The sequence below is a fragment of the Acanthaster planci genome, unplaced genomic scaffold (genome assembly GCF_054643075.1).
Source record: "Acanthaster planci isolate LZ-2023a unplaced genomic scaffold, COTS_SCS Contig139, whole genome shotgun sequence".
NCBI classification, from domain to species: Eukaryota; Metazoa; Echinodermata; class Asteroidea; order Valvatida; family Acanthasteridae; genus Acanthaster; species Acanthaster planci.
The window spans coordinates 26,599-43,732 of NW_028257760.1; the positions used below are offsets into that span (position 1 = coordinate 26,599).

Genomic DNA, 17,134 nt, shown 5'->3' on the forward strand with positions numbered 1-17,134 from the left:
AGGGAGTGGGCCGAATCCCGGATGTACTGCTATACCGGGCCAACCCGTGGCCGGGACGAGGCAAGCCCCTATTCCACAGCCCAAGTTCAAAAATCAGTTTGATAAACTGGCTGTTCAATGAACAGCGTTTCAGATATCACACTGAAAAGAACAGATACTACACATGATCTTAGCCAAAAGGCCGAGAAGCGATAAAGATCAGTATTTTCCACATTACGCAGCCCAAGATAACCTCTCGATCGTGACAGTAAATGAGGACATGACCTTGAACTTTGGCAATTTCTGTTAATATCATGAACAATCTTTCAGTGAGAAATGTTCCCGAGGTCGACTCTGCGCAAGTACCTGCGCCGCACTATATGCAAGCCACAAGATGGCGCCCTTCACAATTGCACTGTGTCTACACTCGACACCGCGCCGGAAGTGATCCCACGTTGTGGGCGTGGCGATATAGCACGCTTCCAAGACCTCGTGACAGTGACAGTGTGCCATTGCTTACACTCTTTACTTTTAACGGCAGAACCCGTGATATATCCGTATTTCACATTCAGGACTTGTGAGAAGAACCTATCGGGTTTTAAACTTGAAAGGCCGTGAGGGTGTGCTTCACGGGATCACGTGTTGAATGTACGTGTGAAAGGATGGTTTACTGTCGGCAGTAAGAGCCAAACGATGCAGTTCCAAAATTATTGAAAATCATCCATGAGGCACGCACTTGCCTTTTGCGCTACGTAGAAGCGCGCACCCGACGGCGCATAATAAAAAGCTGAACATGTCAATACACAATGATGAACCAACACATCATTTGTAAACTTGGAAAGTTTGCAAGCACACACTGCGTGCTGAATATTTGATGAGATGAACGGCCCTTAGAACAATGAAAAGAATGCACGTCTGTTGCGTAAGTTATACGCGTTGCATATTTGACGCGCGTTGCCTGGATTCAGGTTCGAAACACAAACATGTCATTATACAGCACCGCAACGGCCGGCACGGCAGGAGTAAAGAGAAAGGCAGGCTGCAATTTGGAGTCGCAAAGAGACACAAACCGGGCCTCGTCCAGCGGGGTCGGTTCGAAGGCGGGGCCGACGTTTGAAGGAGGAACAAGCAGGTGGGACTTCGGCAAGGCCGAACTGCGGCGTATCGTTCAATATTGGAATGAAACGAAAAGATGGAAGCGATCAAGAACGAATATTAATACAGTTCAGAGAAGTAACTAGAAAGATAAACCTAGAAAATAACACAACATCCGAAGTAGCATGGCACAAAGGGGGCTTTCAATTAAACAGCCATCGACCTGTCTCTTCTTTGAAATAGTGGCGGCCCTGAAAAGAGCCTTTGGGTTCGCGGGGCAAGGGGCCCGTCCTTTCAGTTGGAGACTTTGGCGGTCTTCTTGGGCAAGAGGACCGACTGAATATTGGGGAGCACACCTCCTTGCGCGATGGTTACCCCGCTCATCAGCTTGTTGAGCTCCTCGTCGTTGCGTATGGCAAGTTGCAGGTGACGTGGGTTGATTCTTGTCTTCTTGTTGTCGCGGGCAGCATTACCGGCTAGCTCCAAGATCTCAGCGGTAAGGTACTCCATCACTGCAGCCAGGTAGACAGGGGCACCGGCGCCAACACGTTCGGCGTAGTTTCCCTTGCGCAGGAATCGGTGAACGCGGCCAACGGGAAACTGAAGGCCAGCCCGCGATGACCTGCTCTTGGCCTTGCTTCTGGATTTGCCGCTCTTTCCTCGTCCAGACATCTTGAGAGAAATCAGTGTGCAGATCTGTTCACCGGGTCGCAGTTGCGCTGGAATGGTTGCTCCGGGGCCCGCGACACAAGTTATAGCAGTCCAGTGGATTGGCCGAAGCGTACCAACTAGCCAATCACGTCACGCAGCGGGTCCATCGCACGGTTGGATGAGCCGGAGCCCACAGGCCGGGATAAACACAAAATCAAGTCCATGAACGGGAACCAAAATGTAACAAAGCCAAAAGAAAGAAAGAACAGAGAAAAAAAAAACCGGGGCCCACATGGGTTCCCCCCCCCGGGGGGGGGGGGGGGGGGCTGAAGCCGTCAGAAATACAGTTTGTATATTTTGCGACAGGTCCCTCGCAAGGGGAATGCCCGTTTCACGGTGTCTGGACGTTTACACGAGGCACCCTCTTGGACAATCTGAACAACCGTCTAATATCAAGGTCAGAGCGAGTGCGAAAAAGATCAGGAAAAGTTTTCACCTCAACCCCCCCCATACAAGCACCGTCAAGAGGTAATATCTATTTGCTTGCAGGGTGCGGGATATTCGGAAAAAATACCTTTTTAATTACGAGGCACCTGTATTAGACAAAAGGAGACCAAGAACGGGGAAATAATGTACAACAGAATGTCTCAGTGAACCACACCCAACGTCGAAAACAAAAGGGGGAAAAGACTAACGAGGAGCAGAAAAGCAAAGCATCTCTTTCGTGGAGTTGTTTTGGCTCTGAAAAGAGCCGTTTGGTTGGTAGCGGCGGGCTACTTGGAAGTCGTGTACTTGGTGACGGCCTTGGTGCCCTCGCTGACTGCATGCTTGGCAAGCTCTCCCGGCAGGAGCAGGCGAACTGCTGTCTGCACCTCGCGGCTGGTGATGGTCGACTTCTTGTTGTAGTGTGCAAGGCGAGAGGCCTCGGTTGCGATGCGCTCGAAGACGTCATTGACAAAGCTGTTCATGATGCTCATGGCCTTGCTGGAGATGCCCGTGTCGGGGTGCACCTGTTTCATGACTTTATAAATGTAGATGCCGTAGCTCTCCTTGCGACGCCGGTGCCTCTTCTTGTCTGTGCGAGTCGGGGTCTTGGTGTTTCCGGCCTTCTTCTGACCTTTCCCGCTAACTTTAGGAGCCATGCTGGAGCGCTTGAAGTGTGAGAGATCGAGGGATCGAATGAAAAAGCGTCACGGCTACGCCGGCTTTTATCACGGGCGGCGTGGATTCTGAACACGGGCGCATTGTCCACCTTCCCGCCAGTTGAAAAGAGCGCCCCCGGCCACCCAGGCGTGAAGACGCGCATGGCTTGCAAGGGCAAGCTGAAACTTACGGCAAGGGAAACGCTGAAAGCGGTCGGTCGGTCGTTCGTTCGGTCAATAACCGTTCCGTGCAACCGAGTCATCTGTTCTATTTGAATATTTGGTTATTTTCTCCGCCATCCTCTCAAGCGGCTAACGCGGAATTCGTCTGCCAAAGCACAACGCAGCCTTTCGCGTCGCTAACTAAATTGACAAGAGTACCAGTCAGGAAGTCGATCGGACTCCACAAAGGCGAAACAAGGTCGCTTTCAAAGCGAGGGCCGGGGTGAAGCTGTCGGGGAGGGGTCGTCTGATACTGTACGCTCATTCATACCCAAATACGAATAACTACACAAAACGTAAAGGAGAGGGAAGGAAAAGCAGACCAATCACGCCCCGTGTGAAATCGCAATCGGAGAGCCCTTTCAATTTGTTATATTATTGACTCAACTGTGGCCGTTACTCGGTTGTGTTTAATTTCCTCCCGCCCAGCACCTTTCCCCGCAGACAACTCGAGCAGAATCATTCTCTTTTTGAAGTAGTGGTGGCTCTGATAAGAGCCGTTAGGTTTGGTGGTCGTGGCGCGCCAACACTCAGGCCCGTTCACCGCGAATTCGGCGGGCCAACTGGATGTCCTTGGGCATGATGGTGACCCTCTTTGCGTGGATGGCGCACAGGTTGGTGTCCTCGAACAGGCCCACCAGGTAAGCCTCGCTAGCCTCCTGCAAAGCCATGACGGCAGAACTTTGGAATCGCAGCTCGGTCTTGAAATCCTGTGCAATTTCTCGCACAAGTCTCTGGAAGGGGAGCTTTCGGATCAGCAGTTCGGTGCTCTTCTGGTAGCGACGGATCTCACGGAGGGCAACGGTTCCCGGCCTGGAGCTTGACACAAGTGAGTGCAGGGCACGGCAACCCAGCGTCTCTTAAGCCCGGCAACGGCATCCCGGGCCGAAGGCCTGACAATGGACCGCTTTCCGATTGGATAACTCCAAGGGCGGGCGCAGCGCTTGACTGGTCACATGTACACTGAGGTTAATTTGGGGGGGGGGGACCGCGACCAGAAGGCAAAGTGCACCGACAGCTCTGTGTCAAGAGAAGAAAAAAACCACCCCCAGCACCACCACCGCCCAACCAACCACACACGGCACTTTCACGCTGAGCACAACTCCGCCTACATCGCGGCAACACCCTTCCGCCCGTCACGCGTTCCATCCAGTACTCAACGCTTTCCACCGTCAGGCTCAACGACAGTACACACGGACGCGCATCAGTGAAACAGCAGGGCTGTGGACGTCACTTGGGTATCACGAACACATTACGACAACACGGCTACGTACCGTATTAAACGGAAAACGCGGAGAGGGACGAAATGAACCGCAACGACAAGGAACGGAGAGGGAAACGTACAAAAAGAATCCACGCGGAAAACGATCGGGGTCATTGATCGAGCTTAAGGAAGGATGGCAATTATAGCTATTAATTACGAACAGGGTAATCATACAGCAGCTATGCGTGGGAATAAATCTCTTTTGGAAAACTGTCGTGGCTCTGAAGAGAGCCGTTGGTTTTGAAATGGGAATTCGGCGGTCTAGCCCCCAAAGCCGTACAGCGTCCGCCCTTGCCTCTTGAGCGCGTACACCACGTCCATGGCAGTGACAGTCTTCCTCTTGGCGTGTTCGCAGTAGGTGACCGCATCGCGGATGACGTTCTCCAGGAAGACTTTCAGGACTCCACGCGTTTCCTCGTAAATGAGACCGGAGATGCGCTTCACTCCTCCCCGGCGGGCAAGGCGACGAATGGCCGGCTTGGTGATGCCCTGGATGTTGTCACGGAGGACCTTCCGGTGGCGTTTGGCACCCCCCTTGCCCAGTCCTTTGCCTCCCTTGCCTCGTCCAGACATGATGTTCTTGCTCTGTTCAATCGCTAGTGCAAATGATGCGGACGACAAGCCGGCAGAGCAGGTATAACGCCTGCGCGGACGCGGTAGAGAAGCTGCGCGAGCGTGCGGTTGGGCGACAGCGCCCTCTGGCGGTAAACGGGGTCAAGAGAGCGAGGTCAAAGGTCCACGGGGGGGGGGGACGGACAGAAGGAGAATTGGAGGAGGGGGGGGGGGAGATCGTCATGTGAAAACCCGTCAAAATAAAATGCGATGACGCCAGACAAGAAGTGGGTGTCGTGTCTTTGTCTCTCTCTTTTCCCTGCCACTTTTTATTGGCATTCTTGCATGCCGTTATTGCTCAGAAACATACTGTATATAATGTCCATTTTTGTAAAATTTCCTTTTTTGTCGAAATGTTTCGGAGAGGAAGAAATAGCCGAGAGATAAAGTAATTCAACAAAAATTAAGTCAGTCCGTGTTTTTATCTTTTTTTATGTCCCCCGAAGGGAGTGGGCCGAATCCCGGATGTACTGCTATACCGGGCCAACCCGTGGCCGGGACGAGGCAAGCCCCTATTCCACAGCCCAAGTTCAAAAATCAGTTTGATAAACTGGCTGTTCAATGAACAGCGTTTCAGATATCACACTGAAAAGAACAGATACTACACATGATCTTAGCCAAAAGGCCGAGAAGCGATAAAGATCAGTATTTTCCACATTACGCAGCCCAAGATAACCTCTCGATCGTGACAGTAAATGAGGACATGACCTTGAACTTTGGCAATTTCTGTTAATATCATGAACAATCTTTCAGTGAGAAATGTTCCCGAGGTCGACTCTGCGCAAGTACCTGCGCCGCACTATATGCAAGCCACAAGATGGCGCCCTTCACAATTGCACTGTGTCTACACTCGACACCGCGCCGGAAGTGATCCCACGTTGTGGGCGTGGCGATATAGCACGCTTCCAAGACCTCGTGACAGTGACAGTGTGCCATTGCTTACACTCTTTACTTTTAACGGCAGAACCCGTGATATATCCGTATTTCACATTCAGGACTTGTGAGAAGAACCTATCGGGTTTTAAACTTGAAAGGCCGTGAGGGTGTGCTTCACGGGATCACGTGTTGAATGTACGTGTGAAAGGATGGTTTACTGTCGGCAGTAAGAGCCAAACGATGCAGTTCCAAAATTATTGAAAATCATCCATGAGGCACGCACTTGCCTTTTGCGCTACGTAGAAGCGCGCACCCGACGGCGCATAATAAAAAGCTGAACATGTCAATACACAATGATGAACCAACACATCATTTGTAAACTTGGAAAGTTTGCAAGCACACACTGCGTGCTGAATATTTGATGAGATGAACGGCCCTTAGAACAATGAAAAGAATGCACGTCTGTTGCGTAAGTTATACGCGTTGCATATTTGACGCGCGTTGCCTGGATTCAGGTTCGAAACACAAACATGTCATTATACAGCACCGCAACGGCCGGCACGGCAGGAGTAAAGAGAAAGGCAGGCTGCAATTTGGAGTCGCAAAGAGACACAAACCGGGCCTCGTCCAGCGGGGTCGGTTCGAAGGCGGGGCCGACGTTTGAAGGAGGAACAAGCAGGTGGGACTTCGGCAAGGCCGAACTGCGGCGTATCGTTCAATATTGGAATGAAACGAAAAGATGGAAGCGATCAAGAACGAATATTAATACAGTTCAGAGAAGTAACTAGAAAGATAAACCTAGAAAATAACACAACATCCGAAGTAGCATGGCACAAAGGGGGCTTTCAATTAAACAGCCATCGACCTGTCTCTTCTTTGAAATAGTGGCGGCCCTGAAAAGAGCCTTTGGGTTCGCGGGGCAAGGGGCCCGTCCTTTCAGTTGGAGACTTTGGCGGTCTTCTTGGGCAAGAGGACCGACTGAATATTGGGGAGCACACCTCCTTGCGCGATGGTTACCCCGCTCATCAGCTTGTTGAGCTCCTCGTCGTTGCGTATGGCAAGTTGCAGGTGACGTGGGTTGATTCTTGTCTTCTTGTTGTCGCGGGCAGCATTACCGGCTAGCTCCAAGATCTCAGCGGTAAGGTACTCCATCACTGCAGCCAGGTAGACAGGGGCACCGGCGCCAACACGTTCGGCGTAGTTTCCCTTGCGCAGGAATCGGTGAACGCGGCCAACGGGAAACTGAAGGCCAGCCCGCGATGACCTGCTCTTGGCCTTGCTTCTGGATTTGCCGCTCTTTCCTCGTCCAGACATCTTGAGAGAAATCAGTGTGCAGATCTGTTCACCGGGTCGCAGTTGCGCTGGAATGGTTGCTCCGGGGCCCGCGACACAAGTTATAGCAGTCCAGTGGATTGGCCGAAGCGTACCAACTAGCCAATCACGTCACGCAGCGGGTCCATCGCACGGTTGGATGAGCCGGAGCCCACAGGCCGGGATAAACACAAAATCAAGTCCATGAACGGGAACCAAAATGTAACAAAGCCAAAAGAAAGAAAGAACAGAGAGAAAAGAAAACCGGGTCCACATGAGTTACCACACCCCTGGGGGGGGGGGGGGGCTGAAGCCGTCAGAAATACAGTTTGTATATTTTGCGACAGGTCCCTCGCAAGGGGAATGCCCGTTTCACGGTGTCTGGACGTTTACACGAGGCACCCTCTTGGACAATCTGAACAACCGTCTAATATCAAGGTCAGAGCGAGTGCGAAAAAGATCAGGAAAAGTTTTCACCTCAACCCCCCCCATACAAGCACCGTCAAGAGGTAATATCTATTTGCTTGCAGTGTGCGCGATATTCGGAAAAATACCTTTTTAATTACGAGGCACCTGTATTAGACAAAAGGAGACCAAGAACGGGGAAATAATGTACAACAGAATGTCTCAGTGAACCACACCCAACGTCGAAAACAAAAGGGGGAAAAGACTAACGAGGAGCAGAAAAGCAAAGCATCTCTTTCGTGGAGTTGTTTTGGCTCTGAAAAGAGCCGTTTGGTTGGTAGCGGCGGGCTACTTGGAAGTCGTGTACTTGGTGACGGCCTTGGTGCCCTCGCTGACTGCATGCTTGGCAAGCTCTCCCGGCAGGAGCAGGCGAACTGCTGTCTGCACCTCGCGGCTGGTGATGGTCGACTTCTTGTTGTAGTGTGCAAGGCGAGAGGCCTCGGTTGCGATGCGCTCGAAGACGTCATTGACAAAGCTGTTCATGATGCTCATGGCCTTGCTGGAGATGCCCGTGTGGGGGTGCACCTGTTTCATGACTTTATAAATGTAGATGCCGTAGCTCTCCTTGCGACGCCGGTGCCTCTTCTTGTCTGTGCGAGTCGGGGTCTTGGTGTTTCCGGCCTTCTTCTGACCTTTCCCGCTAACTTTAGGAGCCATGCTGGAGCGCTTGAAGTGTGAGAGATCGAGGGATCGAATGAAAAAGCGTCACGGCTACGCCGGCTTTTATCACGGGCGGCGTGGATTCTGAACACGGGCGCATTGTCCACCTTCCCGCCAGTTGAAAAGAGCGCCCCCGGCCACCCAGGCGTGAAGACGCGCATGGCTTGCAAGGGCAAGCTGAAACTTACGGCAAGGGAAACGCTGAAAGCGGTCGGTCGGTCGTTCGTTCGGTCAATAACCGTTCCGTGCAACCGAGTCATCTGTTCTATTTGAATATTTGGTTATTTTCTCCGCCATCCTCTCAAGCGGCTAACGCGGAATTCGTCTGCCAAAGCACAACGCAGCCTTTCGCGTCGCTAACTAAATTGACAAGAGTACCAGTCAGGAAGTCGATCGGACTCCACAAAGGCGAAACAAGGTCGCTTTCAAAGCGAGGGCCGGGGTGAAGCTGTCGGGGAGGGGTCGTCTGATACTGTACGCTCATTCATACCCAAATACGAATAACTACACAAAACGTAAAGGAGAGGGAAGGAAAAGCAGACCAATCACGCCCCGTGTGAAATCGCAATCGGAGAGCCCTTTCAATTTGTTATATTATTGACTCAACTGTGGCCGTTACTCGGTTGTGTTTAATTTCCTCCCGCCCAGCACCTTTCCCCGCAGACAACTCGAGCAGAATCATTCTCTTTTTGAAGTAGTGGTGGCTCTGATAAGAGCCGTTAGGTTTGGTGGTCGTGGCGCGCCAACACTCAGGCCCGTTCACCGCGAATTCGGCGGGCCAACTGGATGTCCTTGGGCATGATGGTGACCCTCTTTGCGTGGATGGCGCACAGGTTGGTGTCCTCGAACAGGCCCACCAGGTAAGCCTCGCTAGCCTCCTGCAAAGCCATGACGGCAGAACTTTGGAATCGCAGCTCGGTCTTGAAATCCTGTGCAATTTCTCGCACAAGTCTCTGGAAGGGGAGCTTTCGGATCAGCAGTTCGGTGCTCTTCTGGTAGCGACGGATCTCACGGAGGGCAACGGTTCCCGGCCTGGAGCTTGACACAAGTGAGTGCAGGGCACGGCAACCCAGCGTCTCTTAAGCCCGGCAACGGCATCCCGGGCCGAAGGCCTGACAATGGACCGCTTTCCGATTGGATAACTCCAAGGGCGGGCGCAGCGCTTGACTGGTCACATGTACACTGAGGTTAATTTGGGGGGGGGGGGGACCGCGACCAGAAGGCAAAGTGCACCGACAGCTCTGTGTCAAGAGAAGAAAAAAACCACCCCCAGCACCACCACCGCCCAACCAACCACACACGGCACTTTCACGCTGAGCACAACTCCGCCTACATCGCGGCAACACCCTTCCGCCCGTCACGCGTTCCATCCAGTACTCAACGCTTTCCACCGTCAGGCTCAACGACAGTACACACGGACGCGCATCAGTGAAACAGCAGGGCTGTGGACGTCACTTGGGTATCACGAACACATTACGACAACACGGCTACGTACCGTATTAAACGGAAAACGCGGAGAGGGACGAAATGAACCGCAACGACAAGGAACGGAGAGGGAAACGTACAAAAAGAATCCACGGGAAAACGATCGGGGTCATTGATCGAGCTTAAGGAAGGATGGCAATTATAGCTATTAATTACGAACAGGGTAATCATACAGCAGCTATGCGTGGGAATAAATCTCTTTTGGAAAACTGTCGTGGCTCTGAAGAGAGCCGTTGGTTTTGAAATGGGAATTCGGCGGTCTAGCCCCCAAAGCCGTACAGCGTCCGCCCTTGCCTCTTGAGCGCGTACACCACGTCCATGGCAGTGACAGTCTTCCTCTTGGCGTGTTCGCAGTAGGTGACCGCATCGCGGATGACGTTCTCCAGGAAGACTTTCAGGACTCCACGCGTTTCCTCGTAAATGAGACCGGAGATGCGCTTCACTCCTCCCCGGCGGGCAAGGCGACGAATGGCCGGCTTGGTGATGCCCTGGATGTTGTCACGGAGGACCTTCCGGTGGCGTTTGGCACCCCCCTTGCCCAGTCCTTTGCCTCCCTTGCCTCGTCCAGACATGATGTTCTTGCTCTGTTCAATCGCTAGTGCAAATGATGCGGACGACAAGCCGGCAGAGCAGGTATAACGCCTGCGCGGACGCGGTAGAAGCTGCGCGAGCGTGCGGTTGGGCGACAGCGCCCTCTGGCGGTAAACGGGGTCAAGAGAGCGAGGTCAAAGGTCCACGGGGGGGGGGGACGGACAGAAGGAGAATTGGAGGAGGGGGGGGGGGGGATCGTCATGTGAAAACCCGTCAAAATAAAATGCGATGACGCCAGACAAGAAGTGGGTGTCGTGTCTTTGTCTCTCTCTTTTCCCTGCCACTTTTTATTGGCATTCTTGCATGCCGTTATTGCTCAGAAACATACTGTATATAATGTCCATTTTTGTAAAATTTCCTTTTTTGTCGAAATGTTTCGGAGAGGAAGAAATAGCCGAGAGATAAAGTAATTCAACAAAAATTAAGTCAGTCCGTGTTTTTATCTTTTTTTATGTCCCCCGAAGGGAGTGGGCCGAATCCCGGATGTACTGCTATACCGGGCCAACCCGTGGCCGGGACGAGGCAAGCCCCTATTCCACAGCCCAAGTTCAAAAATCAGTTTGATAAACTGGCTGTTCAATGAACAGCGTTTCAGATATCACACTGAAAAGAACAGATACTACACATGATCTTAGCCAAAAGGCCGAGAAGCGATAAAGATCAGTATTTTCCACATTACGCAGCCAAGATAACCTCTCGATCGTGACAGTAAATGAGGACATGACCTTGAACTTTGGCAATTTCTGTTAATATCATGAACAATCTTTCAGTGAGAAATGTTCCCGAGGTCGACTCTGCGCAAGTACCTGCGCCGCACTATATGCAAGCCACAAGATGGCGCCCTTCACAATTGCACTGTGTCTACACTCGACACCGCGCCGGAAGTGATCCCACGTTGTGGGCGTGGCGATATAGCACGCTTCCAAGACCTCGTGACAGTGACAGTGTGCCATTGCTTACACTCTTTACTTTTAACGGCAGAAACCCGTGATATATCCGTATTTCACATTCAGGACTTGTGAGAAGAACCTATCGGATTTTAAACTTGAAAGGCCGTGAGGGTGTGCTTCACGGGATCACGTGTTGAAAGTACGTGGTAAAGGATGGTTTACTGTTGGGAGTAAGAGCCAAAGGATGCAGTGCCAAAATTATTGAAAATCATCCATGAGGGCACGCACTTGCCTTTTGCGCTACGTAGAAGCGCGCACCCGACGGCGCATAATAAAAAGCTGAACATGTCAATACACAATGATGAACCAACACATCATTTGTAAACTTGGAAAGTTTGCAAGCACACACTGCGTGCTGAATATTTGATGAGATGAACGGCCCTTAGAACAATGAAAAGAATGCACGTCTGTTGCGTAAGTTATACGCGTTGCATATTTGACGCGCGTTTGCCTGGATTCAGGTTCGAAACACCAAACATGTCATTATACAGCACCGCAACGGCCGGCACGGCAGGAGTAAAGAGAAAGGCAGGCTGCAATTTGGAGTCGCAAAGAGGACACAAACCGGGCCTCGTCCAGCGGGGTCGGTTCGAAGGCGGGGCCGACGTTTGAAGGAGGAACAAGCAGGTGGGACTTCGGCAAGGCCGAACTGCGGGCGTATCGTTCAATATTGGAATGAAACGAACAGATGGAAGCGATCAAGAACGAATATTAATACAGTTCAGAGAAGTAACTAGAAAGATAAACCTAGAAAATAACACAACATCCGAAGTAGCAATGGCACAAAGGGGGCTTTCAATTAAACAGCCATCGACCTGTCTCTTCTTTGAAATAGTGGCGGCCCTGAAAAGAGCCTTTGGGTTCGCGGGGCAAGGGGCCCGTCCTTTCAGTTGGAGACTTTGGCGGTCTTCTTGGGCAAGAGGACCGACTGAATATTGGGGAGCACACCTCCTTGCGCGATGGTTACCCCGCTCATCAGCTTGTTGAGCTCCTCGTCGTTGCGTATGGCAAGTTGCAGGTGACGTGGGTTGATTCTTGTCTTCTTGTTGTCGCGGGCAGCATTACCGGCTAGCTCCAAGATCTCAGCGGGTAAGGTACTCCATCACTGCAGCCAGGTAGACAGGGGCACCGGCGCCAACACGTTCGGCGGTAGTTTCCCTTGCGCAGGAATCGGTGAACGCGGCCAACGGGAAACTGAAGGCCAGCCCGCGATGACCTGCTCTGGCCTTGCTTCTGGATTTGCCGCTCTTTCCTCGTCCAGACATCTTGAGAGAAATCAGTGTGCAGATCTGTTCACCGGGTCGCAGTTGCGCTGGAATGGTTGCTCCGGGGCCCGCGACACAAGTTATAGCAGTCCAGTGGATTGGCCGAAGCGTACCAACTAGCCAATCACGTCACGCAGCGGGTCCATCGCACGGTTGGATGAGCCGGAGCCCAGAGGCCGGGATAAACACAAAATCAAGTCCATGAACCGGGAACCAAAATGTAACAAAGCCAAAAGAAAGAAAGAACAGAGAGAAAAGAAAACCGGGTCCACATGAGTTACCACACCCCTGGGGGGGGGGGGGGGGGCTGAAGCCGTCAGAAATACAGTTTGTATATTTTGCGGACAGGTCCCTCGCAAGGGGAATGCCCGTTTCACGGTGTCTGGACGTTTACACGAGGCACCCCCTCTTGGACAATCTGAACAACCGTCTAATATCAAGGTCAGAGCGAGTGCGAAAAAGAACAGGAAAAGTTTTCACCACAACCCCCCCCATACAAGCACCGTCAAGAGGTAATATCTATTTGCTTGCAGTGTGCGCGATATTCGGAAAAATACCTTTTTAATTACGAGGCACCTGTATTAGACAAAAGGGAGACCAAGAACGGGGAAATAATGTACAACAGAATGTCTCAGTGAACCACACCCAACGTCGAAAACAAAGGGGGAAAAGACTAACGGGAGCAGAAAAGCAAAGCATCTCTTTCGTGGAGTTGTTTTGGCTCTGAAAAGAGCCGTTTTGGTTGGTAGCGGCGGGCTACTTGGAAGTCGTGTACTTGGTGACGGCCTTGGTGCCCTCGCTGACTGCATGCTTGGCAAGCTCTCCCGGCAGGAGCAGGCGAACTGCTGTCTGCACCTCGCGGCTGGTGATGGTCGACTTCTTGTTGTAGTGTGCAAGGCGAGAGGCCTCGGTTGCGATGCGCTCGAAGACGTCATTGACAAAGCTGTTCATGATGCTCATGGCCTTGCTGGAGATGCCCGTGTCGGGGTGCACCTGTTTCATGACTTTATAAATGTAGATGCCGTAGCTCTCCTTGCGACGCCGGTGCCTCTTCTTGTCTGTGCGAGTCGGGGTCTTGGTGTTTCCGGCCTTCTTCTGACCTTTCCCGCTAACTTTAGGAGCCATGCTGGAGCGCTTGAAGTGTGAGAGATCGAGGGATCGAATGAAAAAGCGTCACGGCTACGCCGGCTTTTATCACGGGCGGCGTGGATTCTGAACACGGGCGCATTGTCCACCTTCCCCGCCAGTTGAAAAGAGCGCCGCCGGGGACGCAGGCGTGAAGACGGGGATGGCTTGCAAGGGGAAGCTGAAAGTTACGGCAAGGGAAAGGGTGAAAGGGGTCGGTCGGTCGTTCGTTCGGTCAATAACCGTTCCGTGCAACCGAGTCATCTGTTCTATTTGAATATTTGGTTATTTTCTCCGCCATCCTCTCAAGCGGCTAACGCGGAATTCGTCTGCCAAAGCACAACGCAGCCTTTCGCGTCGCTAACTAAATTGACAAGAGTACCAGTCAGGAAGTCGATCGGACTCCACAAAGGCGAAACAAGGTCGCTTTCAAAGCGAGGGCCGGGGTGAAGCTGTCGGGGAGGGGTCGTCTGATACTGTACGCTCATTCATACCCAAATACGAATAACTACACAAAACGTAAAGGAGAGGGAAGGAAAAGCAGACCAATCACGCCCCGTGTGAAATCGCAATCGGAGAGCCCTTTCAATTTGTTATATTATTGACTCAACTGTGGCCGTTACTCGGTTGTGTTTAATTTCCTCCCGCCCAGCACCTTTCCCCGCAGACAACTCGAGCAGAATCATTTCTCTTTTTGAAGTAGTGGTGGCTCTGATAAGAGCCGTTAGGTTTGGTGGTCGTGGCGCGCCAACACTCAGGCCCGTTCACCGCGAATTCGGCGGGCCAACTGGATGTCCTTGGGCATGATGGTGACCCTCTTTGCGTGGATGGCGCACAGGTTGGTGTCCTCGAACAGGCCCACCAGGTAAGCCTCGCTAGCCTCCTGCAAAGCCATGACGGCAGAACTTTGGAATCGCAGCTCGGTCTTGAAATCCTGTGCAATTTCTCGCACAAGTCTCTGGAAGGGGGAGCTTTCGGATCAGCAGTTCGGTGCTCTTCTGGTAGCGACGGATCTCACGGAGGGCAACGGTTCCCGGCCTGGAGCTTGACACAAGTGAGTGCAGGGCACGGCAACCCAGCGTCTCTTAAGCCCGGCAACGGCATCCGGGCCGAAGGCCTGACAATGGACCGCTTTCCGATTGGATAACTCCAAGGGCGGGGCGCAGCGCTTGACTGGTCACATGTCCACTGAGTTTAATTGGGGGGGGGGGGACCGCGACCAGAAGGCAAAGTGCACCGACAGCTCTGTGTCAAGAGAAGAAAAAAACCACCCCCAGCACCACCACCGCCCAACCAACCACACACGGCACTTTCACGCTGAGCACAACTCCGCCTACATCGCGGGCAACACCCTTCCGCCCGTCACGCGTTCCATCCAGTACTCAACGCTTTCCACCGTCAGGCTCAACGACAGGACACACGGACGCGCATCAGTGAAACAGCCGGGCTGGTGGACGTCACTTGGGTATCACGAACACATTACGACAACACGGCTACGTACCGTATTAAACGGAAAACGCGGAGAGGGGACGAAATGAACCGCAACGACAAGGAACGGAGAGGGAAACGTACAAAAAGAATCCACGGGGAAAACGATCGGGGTCATTGATCGAGCTTAAGGAAGGATGGCAATTATAGCTATTAATTACGAACAGGGTAATCATACAGCAGCTATGCGTGGGAATAAATCTCTTTTGGAAAACTGTCGTGGCTCTGAAGAGAGCCGTTGGTTTTGAAATGGGAATTCGGCGGTCTAGCCCCCAAAGCCGTACAGCGTCCGCCCTTGCCTCTTGAGCGCGTACACCACGTCCATGGCAGTGACAGTCTTCCTCTTGGCGTGTTCGCAGTAGGTGACCGCATCGCGGATGACGTTCTCCAGGAAGACTTTCAGGACTCCACGCGTTTCCTCGTAAATGAGACCGGAGATGCGCTTCACTCCTCCCCGGCGGGCAAGGCGACGAATGGCCGGGTTGGTGATGCCTGGATGTTGTCACGGAGGACCTTCCGGTGGCGTTTGGGCACCCCCCTTGCCCAGTCCTTTGCCTCCCTTGCCTCGTCCAGACATGATGTTCTTGCTCTGTTCAATCGCTAGTGCAAATGATGCGGACGACAAGCCGGCAGAGCAGGTATAACGCCTGCGCGGACGCGGTAGAAGCTGCGCGAGCGTGCGGTTGGGCGACAGCGCCCTCTGGCGGTAAACGGGGGTCAAGAGAGCGAGGTCAAAGGTCCACGGGGGGGGGGACGGACAGAAGGAGAATTGGAGGAGGGGGGGGGGAGATCGTCATGTGAAAAACCCGTCAAAATAAAATGCGATGACGCCAGACAAGAAGTGGGTGTCGTGTCTTTGTCTCTCTCTTTTCCCTGCCACTTTTTATTGGCATTCTTGCATGCCGTTATTGCTCAGAAACATACTGTATATAATGTCCATTTTTGTAAAATTTCCTTTTTTGTCGAAATGTTTCGGAGAGGAAGAAATAGCCGAGAGATAAAGTAATTCAACAAAAATTAAGTCAGTCCGTGTTTTTATCTTTTTTTATGTCCCCCGAAGGGAGTGGGCCGAATCCCGGATGTACTGCTATACCGGGCCAACCCGTGGCCGGGACGAGGCAAGCCCCTATTCCACAGCCCAAGTTCAAAAATCAGTTTGATAAACTGGCTGTTCAATGAACAGCGTTTCAGATATCACACTGAAAAGAACAGATACTACACATGATCTTAGCCAAAAGGCCGAGAAGCGATAAAGATCAGTATTTTCCACATTACGCAGCCCAAGATAACCTCTCGATCGTGACAGTAAATGAGGACATGACCTTGAACTTTGGCAATTTCTGTTAATATCATGAACAATCTTTCAGTGAGAAATGTTCCCGAGGTCGACTCTGCGCAAGTACCTGCGCCGCACTATATGCAAGCCACAAGATGGCGCCCTTCACAATTGCACTGTGTCTACACTCGACACCGCGCCGGAAGTGATCCCACGTTGTGGGCGTGGCGATATAGCACGCTTCCAAGACCTCGTGACAGTGACAGTGTGCCATTGCTTACACTCTTTACTTTTAACGGCAGAACCCGTGATATATCCGTATTTCACATTCAGGACTTGTGAGAAGAACCTATCGGGTTTAAACTTGAAAGGCCGTGAGGGTGTGCTTCACGGGATCACGTGTTGAATGTACGTGTGAAAGGATGGTTTACTGTCGGCAGTAAGAGCCAAACGATGCAGTTCCCAAAATTATTGAAAATCATCCATGAGGCACGCACTTGCCTTTTGCGCTACGTAGAAGCGCGCACCCGACGGCGCATAAATAAAAAGCTGAACATGTCAATACACAATGATGAACCAACACATCATTTGTAAACTTGGAAAGTTTGCAAGCACACACTGCGTGCTGAATATTTGATGAGATGAACGGCCCTTAGAACAATGAAAAGAATGCACGT

The 17,134-nt window shown here is 52.1% G+C and overlaps 4 non-coding genes across 4 annotated transcripts; all 4 read right to left on the reverse strand.

Moving 5' to 3' along the window:
- LOC147795175 (U2 spliceosomal RNA) lies at positions 1 to 193 on the reverse strand. Its single transcript, XR_015424094.1, has one exon. It is a non-coding gene; the product is annotated as a U2 spliceosomal RNA (small nuclear RNA).
- A 5,216-nt stretch (positions 194 to 5,409) lies between these two features.
- Positions 5,410 to 5,602, reverse strand: LOC147795176 (U2 spliceosomal RNA). Its single transcript, XR_015424087.1, has one exon. It is a non-coding gene; the product is annotated as a U2 spliceosomal RNA (small nuclear RNA).
- Positions 5,603 to 10,815: 5,213 nt separating this feature from the next.
- On the reverse strand, positions 10,816 to 11,008 carry LOC147795177 (U2 spliceosomal RNA). The gene has a single exon (XR_015424088.1). It is a non-coding gene; the product is annotated as a U2 spliceosomal RNA (small nuclear RNA).
- A 5,231-nt stretch (positions 11,009 to 16,239) lies between these two features.
- LOC147795178 (U2 spliceosomal RNA) lies at positions 16,240 to 16,432 on the reverse strand. The gene has a single exon (XR_015424089.1). It is a non-coding gene; the product is annotated as a U2 spliceosomal RNA (small nuclear RNA).
- Between the last annotated feature and the right edge of the window lie 702 nt (positions 16,433 to 17,134).